The sequence below is a fragment of the Chrysoperla carnea genome, chromosome X (assembly GCF_905475395.1).
Source record: "Chrysoperla carnea chromosome X, inChrCarn1.1, whole genome shotgun sequence".
NCBI lineage: Eukaryota > Metazoa > Arthropoda > Insecta > Neuroptera > Chrysopidae > Chrysoperla > Chrysoperla carnea.
This window is the reverse complement of record NC_058342.1, coordinates 28236585-28254020: the sequence shown is the minus strand read 5'-3', so window position 1 is coordinate 28254020 and position 17436 is coordinate 28236585. Positions and strand designations below refer to the sequence as shown.

Below are 17436 nucleotides of genomic sequence, written 5' to 3'. Positions count from 1 at the left end.
TTATACCATGTCTATATGTAATATATATCAAGGTATACTAAGTTTAGTCCCAAGTTTGTAACGTTTAAAAATATTGATACTATGAACAAAATTTTGATATAGAGGTGTTCATAAAATCACACGTAAAAAGTGAGCTCGAGTTCGTAAATGAGCAATATAGGTCAATTGAATCTTGGGTCCGTAGGATTTATCTTGTAAACCGTTACAGATAGAACAAAAGTTTAAATATCAAAATAGAACAAAAGTAAAAATGTAATGTCCCTTATGAAAAAATAAACAACTTTTGTTTGAAACATTTTTTCGTCAACATCAATGTTTACCCGTGAGGGCGCTAATTAGACGCAAATTGTATAGTATTTATTATATGGGCATATTAGTTATGTATGTGTGACATGTATGTATATGTAATGGGACAATTTAATTAACACCGTCTATACATGGTATTTCAACAATCCACTCTGTCAATTGTATGTTTTCACTTGTTATTTATGTAGTTCTTAAAACAAACTTTATTTTTTTATGTTTTATGTATCTTAGACAGTGGGTGTAATAAGCAAAGACCGAAATTATTGGTCTATATGACGTAATTCCAATGACAATGAAAAATTCTTAGTCTAAGAACGGTGTTGTTAATCATTGTCAACATAATTATACCTCTTGCAACCAGAATTGAGACGTCCTTTCATCCACATAATCTCCATGCTTTTTCCAAAAAAAATTATTTTTTATTCTCTTTTAAATTTTGCGAAAGTAATCAATAATAGCAGAATGTCTAATGCGTTTCTTCACACTTGTTTGTCAGTAGCAATTCTCGAATTGTCTCCCACAATTTCTATTGTTCATTCTTGGTGTCCAGAATATAATTCACTTTGCCCATCGATCGGTTTTTGATTGTAAAATGTGTCCTGTCCAGGCCCACTTTAGCTTTTAGGCAATAAATTTTGCTGAGCGAATTTGTGTTTTTGAACGTATCTCCTTATTTCTAATTTTATCTCTTCGGGGTTCTATCAAAACGAAGTGGCACTGAGTAAGAGATATATATGTATGTGCACTCATATCTACACTCTCTCTTGCTCAGTGCCACTTTGGTTTGATAGAACTATAATATTGCAAATAGAGCGTTATAGTCTTCTCTGGTAGAGATCCAGTTTATTACTAATCATGTCTGTTAGAGCTCAAGATTGCCATCCATACGTTAAAAATGGAATTATGCATGTATCAATTACCTGAGCTTTCATCCTTAAAGAATAATCTCCCCTCAGGACTTCTTTTAGAGACCAGAATTTCTGCCAGACTTTGGCGCAGCGACGTTACATTTCTTTGTTATAACAATCTTTAAAAGATCCAATTTGACCCAAGTACATAAGTAGTCTTCTACATAAACGATAAAATTGTTTTTAAACAAACCTACTTTAAAAATAAAATAAAATAATACCATCTTTTGACACATTCTGTATACATTTTTGTTTTTTTGGACAAACAAATAAAGTATCGGAAAAAACTCAACTATTGAAAAAAACTCAATTTTAAATAAAAATAATAATTTTTACATTTGAAAAACTAATTATAAAGAAAAACAATGACAAAAAAATCTAATTATTATTCAAAAATTCATATTTTATTTGTACCATAATTACAATTAAAATATTTTTTTATCGTTTTTTCGAAATAATTATTTCAATTTTAATGTTTTTTTAAACTTTAAGTCATATTTTCCCGAAAATAGAGACTTATTCACTTTATCGAAAATCAACAAACAGGCGGGGGTTTGTTATAAATCCATTTCATGACCCTAAGAACATGATTTATGGGTATTTTGAGATATCTGATGAAAATGTGAGCTTTTCCAATTCATTTGCAGGGTTGATAATCGGTATAAAAGGTGTATTGATATATTTTTGAACTCTGATTCGATAAAGTTATTAACTTTTTATTAATATTATTTTGTTAATTATCTCGCAAAGTAGCCCTAAGATTCAAAATTGTTAAATAACTTTTTCCTTCGTCTTTATGAGCTTATTCTGTAGGCCCACGTTCTGCAGTCAATAGCATAACACTCTGTATTAGTTGAATCTTCCAATAATAAGGCGAATCTTCGGTATCGAAGATGTGCCTTTTGAGGGAGTTCTCAACCAACCTTCTCATTTTCTATGTCAAAATATTTTGTTTTTTCACGGTTTGAATGCTTTGAGCTTTTGTACAACTTTTCTAACCTAGAAATTAATATTGATACGCAATTGTTAGGTTAGTGTCATGGATGTACTTCTTGAGGTTCTCAACTTCTTAGCCGCTTATCCCATTTTTATACCAAAAAATTATGTTTTTTTGCGTTTTTCAATACTTTGCATCAATATTCCTAAGCGTTACAACTTTGTGACTAAAGTTAATATTCTCTGATATATTTTAAAACGTAAAATGAGGGGGAAATATGACATTGTCGATGGAGCGATCTGCTATTAACGAGTTTTTTTGTATTATAATTACAATTAAAATTTTTTTGTTCGTCTTTCCAAAATAATTGTTTTAATTTAATATTTCTGTTATTTGTTTGAATAAAATTAAATTGCAAATAAATAGATAGACAGATAGACCGGGCCTAAAGTCTAGACATCATATATAAAATGCTATAACTTATATCAAAATAAATAGTAGGTGTTTTAAACATCCTGATTGACGTATCAGAAAAACCGGTTTCAGTTGATTGATTTATTGAAAATATATTGGACAGTATTTGTTTATGGAAAATAATGTAAATCAATTTATGTATATATAGAATAATTCTTGCGTACATAAAATACAATTGTGTGCGTAGTCATGGTAGGGACAATAAAATCGATGCCAGCGCTTCCAGTGAAAAATTTTAGCGATAAAGGAGGCTGTCATGATTAATTTGCAATTCTTTACATGTTAATGTTATAGAAAATGTCAAATTAAAATTATGGAAAAAACACTTATTAATTAAACTTAAGGAGGATGACTCGCCAGTAATAGAAAAAAAAAAATTAACAGTTGATAATGCCACGAATTTTTAGTATATTATAATTAATGAAACATATTATTATACAGTGTATCGCATTTAAGATGAAGAAACCTTCACACTTTCGTCACTGAAGGGGTACTCCTTCAAAAAAATCGAAAAAACCGAAAAAATATTTTACTCTCAGAATTGGATAAAACTTGGTTTATAAGGTAAATATGACCCAAAAAATCCAAAAATCGGGTTCATTTAACAATCGGATAAGTAGTTTTGGAAATATGGCCAGAAATATAGGGCGAATTTGCAATATCTCGAAAACTACAACCCCAATCATGAATTTAACGTGATTTTTGAATTTTTTGGGTCAAAATTAGCTTATAAACTGAGTTTTGTCAAAATCGGAAATAATGTTTTTTTCTCAATTTTTTGCAATTTTCTAAAGGGGTACCCCTTCAAAAAAATCGAAAAAACCGAAAAAATTTTTTACTCTCAGAATTGGATAAAACTTGGTTTATAAGGTAAATATAACCCAAAAAATCCAAAAACCGGGTTCATTTAACAATCGCATAAGTAGTTTTGGAAATATGGCCAGAAATATATGGCGAATTTGCAATATCTCGAAAACTACCGCCCCAATCAGGAATTTAACGTAATTTTTGAATTTTTTGGGTCAAAATTAGCTTATAAACTGAGTTTTGTCAAAATCGGAAATAACATTTTTGTCTCATTTTTTTGCAATTTTCTTAAGGGGTACCCCTTCAAAAAAATCGAAAAAACCGAAAAAATTTTTTACTCTCAGAATTGGATAAAACTTGGTTTATAAGGTAAATATAACCCAAAAAATCAAAAAACCGGGTTCATTTAACAATCGGATAAGTAGTTTTGGAAATTTGGCCAGAAATATAGTTCGAATTTGCAATATCTCGAAAACTACCGCCCCAATCATGAATTTAACGTGATTTTTGAATTTTTCGGGTCAAAATTAGCTTATAAACTGCGTTTTGTCAAAATCGGAAATAATATTTTTTTCTCAATTTTTTGAAATTTTCTTAAGGGGTACTCCTTCAAAAAAATCGAAAAAACCGAAAAAATTTTTTACTCTCAGAATTGGATAAAACTTGGTTTATAAGGTAAATATGACCCAAAAAATCCAAAAATCGGGTACATTTAACAATCGGATAAGTAGTTTTGGAAATATGGCCAGAAATATAGGGCGAATTTGCAATATCTCGAAAACTACCGCCCCAATCATGAATTTAACGTGATTTTTGAATTTTTCGGGTCAAAATTAGCTTATAAACTGAGATTTGTCCAAATCGGAAATAATATTTTTTTCTCAATTTTTTGCAATTTTCTTAAGGGGTACCCCTTCAAAAAAATCGAAAAAACCGAAAAAATTTTTTACTCTCAGAATTGGATAAAACTTGGTTTATAAGGTAAATATGACCCAAAAAATCCAAAAATCGGGTTCATTTAACAATCAGATAAGTATTTTTGGAAATATGGCCAGAAATATAGGGCGAATTTGCAATATCTCGAAAACTACCGCCCCAATCATGAGTTTAACGTGATTTTTGAATTTTTTGGGTCAAAATTAGCTTATAAACTGAGTTTTGTCAAAATCGGAAATAAATTTTTTTCTCAATTTTTTGCAATTTTTTAAGGAGTAATATCTCGAAAACTGCCTACTCTCCTAAATGAATTTCTCTTTCAAAACTCTCATGAAATGAACTCTGCAAGACTGTGCAAGTTTTCAAATTGATCTTATAAATGACGAAAGTAAGAGGGTGTCTTCATCTTAAATGCGACACACCGTATAAAACAAAAATTTGGGTACCTTACCGATCAATTAAGAAATTTAATTAATTAATAATACACTAAATAACATAAACATTCTCATAACAGGTTATGTTATTTAGTGTATTTTTATTTAATTAATTACTCTCTTAATTAATCGTTCATGAAAGTTTTATTTCCTAAACAAAAGACTTCTACCCATTTTCATGTTCCAAACTATATCATCTTGAGAACGAAAAGTCATTGAACCAAAGATTTATTTGAATTTTTTTACGTAATATTCAGAAAACAACCTGTATATTTATTGGAATGATTTTCAAATAAAATCAAAATAAACGAATATAAAATTAATATAAATTTCACGTAAAACCAGAAAACCTAATTTGATCGTATATCAAGCAAACACAAGTATATTCATTAGGGACATATGAAAACTGCAATCCACCATTATATGTGACAAATAGTGAATCCCAAATGTTAATTGTTGTATCATACAACGTACAGAATTATACTCCAAAAAGGGTAACGTATATTCACTTGGGAGAAAACCTTTTCACGTCTTATATATACAATTGACCGTCACCTGTAATGGGACCGTATTTATGTTATATTAACGATCGTTTTAACTATTGATTTTAAACTACAAGAACCTGTTCATGTTTATATTTTAAATATCGAATTCAAAAATAATATTATGCGAAGACTTTTCAAGAATTTTTATTTCCAAAACTAACCGTCTAGAGAAAAAATCACAAGGGGACTTTTTTGCTTAAAACTGATCAAAAAATACAAATATATTTTTTATTTGGAAATAATTCAAAATTTTGAACATTTGAAGAAATTTTATGAGATAACAAATTAACATATATTTTGCCTAGCGTCAGAGATGATTAGAGATATCGAAAAAAACTATTCAGAAAAGAATAGCTTAGAATATTTTGTTTTACACCCATACATCGATTTTCGAGTTTATTGAAATATTTCAATACTATGAAATTATCAATTTTTTTACAAATCAGAGCACACAAGTTATTAAAGTTTATTTTTTAGTTTTACAACTAGTGTGATACGGAATGTAACGATGTAAATAAACGACAAAATATTATTCGACGAGGATGGGATTCGAACCCACGCGTGCTGAGCACATTGGATTAGCAGTCCAACGCCTTAACCACTCGGACACCTCGTCTTCGTTAATCTGAGCGTATATGTCACAATAACGGAGGTAAAACCCCATTATTATTATTATTATCATTGTTATTATTAATATAATATTTCAATAAACTTGTAATAAAAGGGTATTATCGTTAGTCGAAAATAAATTATGAAATTTGAAAAAAGTTAAAATTTATGTAAAAATATACTTAAATATTCTGATTTCGAGTCATAAAAGCACATTTTTCTTTTATAATATTAAAATTAAAAATCGTAATTATTAAACTGTATAACACGTGACCTAAAACGCGGGCAAGCCCTGCTGTGATGTCATATTGGTATGAACCATAGACCATCAGTTAGTTCAGTGTAGACAGCTGGGTATAATATATCCATAGATAATAAATATTTATATTTATTATAATCAGTTGTCGATGAAACATATCTGCCAAACTTATTTATGTTATTTCGTATAATGATACCGATATTACGTTATCATGTATTTAGCTTTTCGTAAAAAAAACTATTCATTTCAGAATTTAACGAATCAAATTCTTACTTTATCTGCCTTGAATACTAAATAATAGTGGTAGGGTGCAAACATGACCTTTGAATTTAGCTAGATTAATTGTAACTACAGTTAAAAATTTGTATTATTTTACGTTTGAGCGGTTTTCGAACTTAATAATTCAAGTTGCGTCATACAAACCTTTTAATTTTTTTAAAACTCTCCATATAAGATCCTAAAAAAAATCCGTCATCCGAAAATTACATATATACAGACTAAAAAGAAAATGTGAAGTGAAACATACACAATCGAAAGAACACATAGTATGGGTAACATCTTCATATAACTCTCAGAATGTCAGTTTGTGATTCGGACCATAAAATCTTGAATTATATCATACATGAAAATGAAACAGAAAATTTTTCCTTATATACATAAATAAATATAGGGTGTAAGAAATACCAAAACTCCGTTACTCCGAAAATAACGGTTTAAGAAGAAAAGTTAAATACTAAAGTTGAAAGGTTCAATAACAGGTACTAGCAGGTGACATTGAACTTGACCTAATTTAAGTGTCAGCAGGCCAATGATCGAGAATCACGTGACTTTTTTAGACTAATGATATTCGAGTATTTTGACACAATAAAAAATAATAAGTATTAGCTCAGTTGATTAAGGCGTAACCAATTCCGTACGCGGTATGCTGAGGGTAGCGAGTTCGATTCCCGCCGTCGCAACACAATTATTTTAATTAATAGTTGTGATGGGCTGGTGTAGTGCATGGTATATGCATGAAGAAGGTGCATTCAGCCTTTGAAATTGACTAGCAACATAAATGAAATAACATAGGTCAATTGGGTCTTGGGTCCGCAAGACCCATCTTGTAAACCGTTAGAGATAGAACAAAATTTTAAATGTAAAAAATGTTCCTTATAAAAAAATTAACAACTTTGATTTGATATATTTTTTCGTAAACATCACTGTTTACCCCTAAGGGAGCAAATTAGGCGTAAATTGTAAAGTACGTATTTTGTATGGGAATATCAGTTCTATTAGTTATGTATGTGTGACATGTATGTATGTGTAATGTGATAGAGTAATCAACACTGTTTATGTATGGTATTTCAACAATTTACTCAATTAATTGTTTGTTATCACTTGTTTTTTTTTTATTTTTATTCGATCATCCTTCAAAATTTGGTGTTAAACTAGTATTTCTACTACCATGAATAATTTTTTAGTACCATTTTTTTTTACACCCTGTATATATAAAAATATATATGTATGTATCTTATACAATTTTTATGTGATATTTGTTGTGAAAGTGTGTTTGTTGTGTTCGAATAGAAAAACGAGGCATATCTTCAATTATTTAAGTATAGTATAAGATGGAAAAAGAAAGGAGTACTCATTCGCACATATTTTTCTCTAACATATTTTACATGTAATTCTTCCGATTTTGTCTTTTATTTTCTTTCTTATACGTTACCACCCATATTTAGGATTTTGTACCCCAAATAAAATAATTATTTTCATGGAATGTATGTGAATGTATGAGACTGAACACTCTTAGGTGCAAGACAATCTTCACCGACAGCCAAGTAGCTCTTAAATCCTTCAGCTCAGTCTATTTAAAGTCAAAGGTAGCAGAGGACTGCCGTACGAGCTGGCAGAACAAATGAATGTAGACCTGGTATGGGTACCGGGACACAGGGACATTCCAGGAAAATTCGAAGCCGACGAGCTTGCAAGAAATAGCACAATGCTGCCGGACACGAGCATCAATAAATATCTGGGAGTTCCATTTGCGAACTGCAAGTTGCTCCTCAAAGAGGATATCTTGAGCCAATCTTAGATGGAGGGAGGAACGTCCAAAGCTCTCCTGCTGTTCTTAAACAGCTCCAAATGGTTCATGGAGTACTGCCTGGGGATGGGCCAACCCTTTTTCGGTATCACAAGGGACCCTTAGGTCTAAGCGTGTCCCACCCCAGGACAGCCACTCTAACTTAACCTAACCATGGACTGTTTTTATCTGTCAGAAGCTTCTACTTTATTCCTACTTTAGCGAAAACTGTACTAACTCGTCAGTACTCCCGTTATTAGCATTTTGCCATCATCAAAAGACTAAAAATGTAAACAAAAAATTTTTATTTAAAATTGAAGTTGCCCAGCAAAGCGGATAGTTATCGTAGAACCCTTTTAAAACTTTTTTTTAAATGTTCAAAAATAGAAAAATGTTAATAAAAAATGAATGAAAAAGATAGGAAAAAAATTTTTGAAAATATTTGTTTCCTTTAGAATCTTTATTGTGATGATTCGATGCGCACTTTTCGAATATAGTGTAAAGTTTTAGTATCACGATGTCCATTTCTCTTTGCTTTGTCAAACAATTATTTATATTTGTCCAGCCTTTATTGATATACACCATTGAGAAAATGAATTTTTTGACAATATGAGAAATTTTAGATTATTTTTATTACTTATTGAGACGTTTTCAGTATAAATTTTCGAAAAAAAAGAATGATTTTTTTGACAGCATATTAATAAATATTGTAATTTCAAATTTCAGAACAGTTTTTTTATAATCAAAAGAAAATCTTCTCTTAATCTTACTTTGGTTGATTTTTTCAGCTCTGTAAAACCGGAATAATGAAAAGTATAACAAATCACGATTTTGTAGTGACCATTCACAAGCAAATAGTGAATAGTCACTATTTGCACTATTTCAAACTTCATTATCAGTTTTAGTTGAAAGTTCTAGTCAGCATTTTTAACAATTTAATTATCAGGTTCTATTAGCATAAAATTTCGATTTTCTCAATGAAATAGGAAAACTTTAATTTGACTTCCATTTATTTAGTCCCACCAACTTTGTTAACTATTCCCTTTTTGATATCTGCCAATCAATACTACTAAACGCCAATTCGAGCTTTATCCGTATCGAAAAAATTCAATATTGTATGTATTTATTGTTAATTATCGTTAACAAAGAAAAAATGTCCGAGATATGGATTCAAATCTGGATTACTGTCAGATAATATTTATATCAAATACATAAAAGAATTTTTAAGAAGAAAATAATCTGGAAAAAGTAATGCGAAAAAGATATTAAGTTTAATTATCACATCTTCGTTTTCAACTCTCAAATGAAAATATAAAACATTTTCACGGTATATTGCACAAAGAAATACCTACATACATTTTAAGACGGATTTCTACAGAATGAAAAACTGGTGACAAATAATAATGTACGCTAAATCGATAATTTTCGTTTTTTCAAAATTTAATTACATTACACAGGACCCATTTTTACGGGCTGTAACAGTTTTGATATTTTTCACTACAATGAATTTTTATTCTGTAACTTCAGAATTATCGAATAATCTCAGATTTGTAGAAATATTTCATTCCCCTACCTTTAGGATATGGCACGTAAAAAATCCATGAACCCTAATTCTCTGCCGCGTAGTAAATGAGCTTTTGAGTCGATGTGGAACATTACCTCTCATAGGGCATATATGTGGCAGAACAACCATTTTTTAGATAGAGGGGGAAGTAGAAATCTGGGGAACAAATTTTAACGGTTTACAAGAAGACCCAATTGACCGATGTTGCTCATTTACGAACTCGACCTCACTTTTTACGTCCTGAGTATGCTATAAAAATTTCATCTTGATATCTCTTTCCATTTTTGAGTTGTCGTGATGACAGACGGACAAATGACAGACAGACAGATGACAGACAGACAGAGAAATAACCGGAAATGGACTAATTAGGTGATTTTATGAACACCTATACCAAAATTGTGTTCGTAACATCAATATTTTTAAGCGTTACAGACTAAAAAACGTTACAAGCGGGACTAAACTTAGTATACCTTGCATATTACATATATGCATGGTATAAAAACAAAGATTTGTTTGAATTAAGAATGATACTGGATACGTACGACTTGAACACCCTGTACTAGTTATTTAATAAATAGAAGGATGCGATATGATCATATTTATTTCAAAACAAAAATGAAATGTCAAAGCATATTTTCTGTTATTTATAAAGAAAAAAAAATTGTATTTAATAAATTTTTATGTACAATAAGTATTTATCTAATATTGCTTTCACATTCATTCCTACACAGATCTTAACTAACTGATCTTAACGCTAGTATAATGTAAGCCAACATGTGGTACAGCTAACTAGTAAATATCTTGTAGATAAAATCTGTTTTTTTCATTCAAGGATGTACGAGCGCCAGGATAATATTGGATAAAAGGATTGATTTTTTTAAATCTGAATTTGGACTAGGTTAGGTTAGGTTAGGTTATATTGGCTGCAATAGAAGGACACACTTAGGTTGTAGAGCCCATTGCAATACCATCTATGTGTTTTACCACCTCTCCGCTGATAATTTCATTTGTCAGCTCCTCAATTTCAGAGGCTGAGTGCACCTCCTTCATGCATATACCATGCACTACACCAGTCCATCACAACTATTAATTAAATTAATTTTGTTGCGACGGCGGGAAACGAACCCGCTACCTTAAGCATACCGCGGACAGATATCGATAAATAGTATTATTATATTTTTCGTCTACATTCATGAAGTTATAACAAAATTTATCATCAATTCTTATATTTTTCGTCTAAACTTGCCTTGGCGGTCGGACTACCCAGTTTTTGTAATCATTGTAAAGTTCAATTTCCATCAAGATTTTCTTTAAAATACAAGATATAGATAGAGTCAAATATTTACCTTGTGTTTCAAAATGATGGAAGATTTTGGTAGGGATTTTTTAGAAGGGATGTTCGAAGGGATTTGAGACGGGGAATTTTGGGGGACAATTTTCAGTTTACTTATTCCATTTGCGTTTATTTAATTTTCATTTTTAATGTTTAAGCAGGTAATTGATCTATCCTAGGGTTTGAAGAAAAAAGAGCGAACATTTGAATGACGACTCTATCCTATCTCGTGAAATCAGAGAAAAATAGAAAAATGGAAAATATGTATTGAAAAATCAAATAATTTTCTTAAAAAAATTAAGAAATAGAATCATTAAAAAGTTGTAGCAACGTGAACAAAAGTAGTTAATTTTCATTAGAGTAGGAATTTTAATGCTAGAAAAATGCTAAATCTCACTTAGATTCTGACGATTATACAAAATATGTTTATTTAAAAAATATTTCTCTTGTTGAACGATTAATAACAAAAACATATTTTTATGGTTGAAACATAAAAAAATTTGTCCTTTGAGTCGGAAGTGTATTTGATTCACAAAATTTGTTTTTATGACATGACCGATATATTTTACAATTGTAAATTATGAACTATGATTTTTACTTCCATATACAAACCGTGCGTACCTTTGAAAGCCAGCCGTACCAGTTGACAAATTCGAAGTCAATAGAATTATGATTCACACAAGTCTGTCGGAATCAAAGTAACTATGGAGTTCTTTTGAACCGAGTTTAAGCGAGTTTATATTCCGATTCACTTTTGAATGATTTTCGGGTGGCTGTACCATTTCCATCACCTTTTTTGAGAGCTGGATGCGCACCTGATCACATGAAATGATAAGTCCAGCATAACTCTTAGGCCATCTGATACGTCTCCACGAGTAGTAAATGTTACGACAAAAATTATTACACCGTTATAACATAGTAAAAATATATTGATGACGTATTAATATGTGATTTGTCAATTGGTGACAATGTATAATTTACACTTTAAAAAAATGAATTTACAACACAGAATTTACACACGTTATTATTAAGTTTTCTAATAAAAGCCGTAGAATAATATAACTCAATGTTATATCATACAAAATATGTTATTCATACCATACAGTACGTCAATAAATCTGACAAGCCACATACCACGACGTCACACCCATTTTAAAATTTGAATTTTTTATTAATTAATTTTAAGTAATTGAAAAGATATTAATTACTAAAATAATGGTTAAGTTGAAATATTCAGCAATAAAGTTACGGAAAAAAACTATTTGAACCAAATTTAAATTTCATGAATGATATGCCGGAATGTATACATATAGAGATCACATGGTCGTTTAAGTAGACCATAATTTTATGGAATAAAAATTCAATGACCGTAATATGTATGTGATGTGTTTATTGGCTGAAAATATTGTCTAGACATCAAAACATATGCTTTTTGTATTCAAAAGAAATAATCTTCGATATGACCAGATTCCCAGCGTTTTTATTAAGACACTATTTATTCACAAGGATTGAATTGTATTAAAATGGAATATGAAGGAACAGAGAACATTTTTCGGGCTGTCTCGCATATAGATAATCAATCAAAAATGTTATATATGGTTTGTTTGAAAGGTTTTCTAGATAATAAAACCTTTTTTTTTGTTGATATGTTCACCAGACAAAGGTAATAGTATACACATGATTTTAATGTTTGTACCTAGAATGCAGTGGCGGATTAAGGTGATTGTTAAAATACACTTTTGTAAAAAAGTTTTGGTTTATTGCACGGTACATACATATAAACCAAATACATGCTTTGCAGTCAGTTAATGAGTTGTTTTTTGGCTTTACAATACCACGTAACTACAAAAATATACAAATTATTGTGTGCAAGTGATGGAATTTTGTTTTTATATCATCAACAACCTTATATTTTTATGGTACCTACATTATAAACTACAAGATTGTCTAAATATTTTAGATAGTTTTTTATCACACTCTCTAGATTTTTTCATATAGAAATATCCAATTAAAAAGGAAAACCTATATGATTCATCAATTTTTCAGGCAACTTTGAACTATAAAATAGTAATAAAAAGCCCGGTGACTTAGTTCCTAGGTTCATTTCACAGTTAAAACAGGATAAAATTGGGATGTGATAGAACAAAATAAAATTTTTTGGATTTTAATGACTTCATGGAGTATAAAAGATCAATTTTTTGGATATCTTGGCCAAATTTAGTTCGATTGGAGTGAAACTTACTAACTTTGGGTCATATTTTCCATTTTTATTGTTGGTAAGTCTCTTATTACTCCTTGGACCAAACGTGGATACCATGATAGTTAAATTTTGAAAAATATTGTAATAACGATAAATTTGACCAGAAATTTGAAAAGTATGGCCTAAAATTAATTGGGATTACATACTTGGTTTATTAAAGAGGATAAAATTTGGGTGTGATAGACCAAAATGGAATTTTTTGGACTTTCAAAGTTCCGAGCAAAAGGAGAAAAATTTTTATGTATTGGTTAAATTAACAATTTGGGTATGATAACTTCTAGTGACATTTTACTATAGAAAATAATTATTAAAATTTGTCTACAAGAATAATCCGCCACTGCTTACCGTAATGTTATGGTCACTTTTATTTTGACAAAATTTTCTTTGTGTCACATAAACTTCAAATACTTACAAATGATTATAAATTTTATTTTTTGTTTTGACTAGTCTTTGCTTGGGTTTATTTTATTTATTTATTTTCGATTGATATTAGAAAGTATAATTTATTTAGGAATCACATCAATTAGTTTCAATCTTTGCTTGATTTTAAAAATAATTCTGGTTTTACTCGTTGGGACACTTTGCAAAACTAAGAAAATTTGCAAGGTATAAAAAGCCTGTATTATCTTGACTATATCATTATAGAGTTTCGATTTTCTAATTAGGGTCTGATATACACATATTTATAACAAAACATTTATTTGTCTATCGGGTATATACCGTTTCAAGTATAAACACCTCCAGGTTAAATTAAGTGTTTAAACATTCACAAATTTATAAAACCAAGAGGTACAAATGTTTCTGGGTGGATTAGCTTTATCAACGCATTTTTAGAGGACGAACAATAATGTTTTTTGTTTTTATAAGGAACAATTTTTATACCATGTATATGAAATGTACCAAGGTATACTAAGTTTAGTCCCAAGTTTGTAACGCTTAAAAATATTGATACTATGAACAAAATTTTGGTATAGATGTTCATAAAATCACTTAATTAGTCCATTTCCGGTTGTTTGTCTGTCTGTCGTCTGTCGCCTGTCTGTCTACCATCACGATTACTCAAAAACGAAAAGAGATATCAAGCTGAAATTTTTTATAGCGTGCTTAAGACGTAGAAAATTAGGTCAAGTTCGTCAATGAGCAACATAGGTCAATTGGGTCTTGGGTCTGTAAAAAATGTTCCTTATAAAAAAATAAACAACTTTTGTTTGAAATATTTTTTGGTAAACATCACTGTTTACCCGTGAGAGCGCAAACTAGGCGCAAATTGTATAGTATGTGTAATATGGGAATATCAGTTATGTATGTGTGACATGTATGTATGTGTAATGTGACAAAGTAATCAACACTGTCTATATAAGGTATTTTAATAATTAACTCAGTCAATTGTTTGTTTTCACTTTTCTAATTTTAAGTTTTCTTCTGGCTGTAACGAAATTGGGTGGCTTTAAGTGATCTTCAAAGTCCAGGTTTAATCCAGGATGCGTATGGAATGTCTATCTCTGATCTCTGATACAACTTCTGCTTGAAACATTTTTCTGTATTTGATTTCTGGCGCATTTTTATAATTTTGTTGATTGTTTTCGTATAAATCTAGTACCTACTCAAAACAAAATTAAATTTCTAAAATTAGATGGAAATTTTAGTATTTGTTTTTCATAGTTGGATTTTCTTTAACCACACTGTATCGCCTTTATCGATTCAAATAAATTACCAGTTAATCAATTTCTAGTTTCGAACGAAGAACGATATTATTATTAGAAATACAATAAACAAAATGTCGTAAATTAGATCTGAATGTTTTAATGGAAGAACAATAGTTAGAAAACACTCCTTCAAGTATCAAATTCAAAAACATAACCAAACTAAAAGTTCTTTAAGTGACATAAAGAGGTTATGTTTCTTCATCATATTTACAAAGAAAACTTACTAACGTAAAGAATCCTTATAGAAGAGCTGTATAAAAGTTGTATGTGAAGATATTTTCTCATACCACTTATGTGGTATAGAAGTTTATGGATGTTTTTGAAATTAATCGACAAATCATTGGATTTAGTTCCAATGTAAAGTAAATAAAAAACAAGTAATAACAAACAATTGACTGAGTTGATTGTTGAAATACCATGTATGGACAGTGTTGATCACATTACACATACATACATGTCACACATACATAACTGATATTCCCATGTAATACATACTATACAATTTGGGAATAATTTGCGCTCTTACCGGATAAACAGTGATGTTTACGAAAAAATGTTTCAAACAAAAGAAAGTTGTTTATTTTTTGATAAGGAACATTTTTTAGATTTAAATTGACCTGTGTTGCCTCACTTTTTACGTCCTAAGCTTATTATAAAAATTTCAGCTTGTTATCTCTTTTCGTTTTTGGGTAACCGTGATGACAGACGATAGACAGACGACAGACGACAGACGACAAACAGACAGACAGATAACCGGAAATGGACTAATTAGGTGATTTTATGAACACCTATATCAAAATTTTGTTCATAGCATCAATATTTTTAAGCGTTAAAAACTTGGGACTAAGCTTAGTATACCTTGGTATATTTGATATACATGGTATAAAAAATATTTGTCAAGAATTAGAAAGTTTTTACACCAATTATCGAAAAGTGAGTATAGAAAAGGAGTAAAACTCTCACTTGAGAAAGTTGGTAAAGGACGTGTGTTGACTGTTTTATTTCACACACATGGGAGCAAAAAAAAACACAACAAAAGGACTTGTACGGTTTTATACCATTATGCCATCCTTATTATCACAAAACCTGTAACCTCTGTTCTAATCCATTCGCTTACCGGTTCATTGGAAAATTGTCCGTTCCTTGTTACGGTTTTCTGTTTCTTGCTACGGTTCTTACTGAATCCTCGTCTATGATTTTGCACCTTTAAAGGTTCACCCTGACTGCATAGTTCCCTACCATCAGTGCAGGGATCCATTTCAATAACTGTCCTGTATTTCAATAACTGCATAGATATTTATCTGTTTAGTTATGTTGGAAAATAGTGTTTAAATTATGACTACCTTCCTCGTAAGTAAAATTTCTAACGCTTGATAAAGAGGATAAAAGCTTTTCCTTAGATTTTTTGAATATATTTGGAAATGGCCATCATAAAAATTTGGACTTTCTTCATGATAAAAATCTCTTTATATTTGCCTGATTGGGTGGGTTAAGAACCCAGTCAACTGCGAACTATATATTAGCGACGCCTGAAACCCGAATCTCATTAAAGTAGGTCGACCATCACATGACTAGTCAAGTTAGCAACTAAGTTATGAATAAAATTAATGTAATGAATAAAATTATTACTATAATATTTGTATCACGTAAATTTAATAAAATGCTTTAAAAATATCGTAAAAGATAAAATTTATACGTCAATTTGACGTTTAAATGTCAAAACCAAAGTTTTATTATGTTTTCTTTTTTGGAAGCGCCCTAAAGTAATGTACGTACTTGCTCAAACAGCCGAACTATTTTAACAAATATCAAAATTTTAGTAAAAAAAGTTTCTACATTCAAACATACAACCTGTTAAAGAATTCAATTCCTTACATAAAAAAAATAATGAGATTGATAGATATATTTATTTAAAAACAGATTCAAACGAACTAAAGTAAATGAAGGTAGGATAGAAGAACTTTATTGATCTTCCTGATGGTCGACAACAAAGTGACATTTGGATGTATAAAGGTAACTATATGAAGAGTTCGACCGCTTCTGTGTCAATACTACAATTTTTTTTGTGCTTTTGTATATGTAATAAATGTTATAGTCAAGGTTCCATTAGCTGATTGAGGTCACTAGATTCACTCAAGCTTTTCTGTATTTTTGCCACATGAATTAACTAACTTTGACTCGAAAATACGCTCAAAAGTTATTAGAAAATATATATTTATAAACAAAAAATTTCTGTGCATTTATAGGTTATTATTAACAAAAAAAAAATTTTCTAAAGCCATTGGTTTTACGA

At 29.9% G+C, this 17436-nt stretch overlaps 1 protein-coding gene and 1 non-coding gene across 2 annotated transcripts in view; both read right to left on the bottom strand.

The window, feature by feature from the left end:
* LOC123303040 (probable G-protein coupled receptor CG31760) overlaps positions 1-17436 on the bottom strand; it is a 159687-nt gene that overhangs the window by 49326 nt on the left and 92925 nt on the right. The gene's annotated exons all lie outside the window — the stretch shown is intronic.
* On the bottom strand, positions 5882-5963 carry Trnas-gcu. Its single transcript has one exon. It is a non-coding gene; the product is annotated as a tRNA-Ser (tRNA).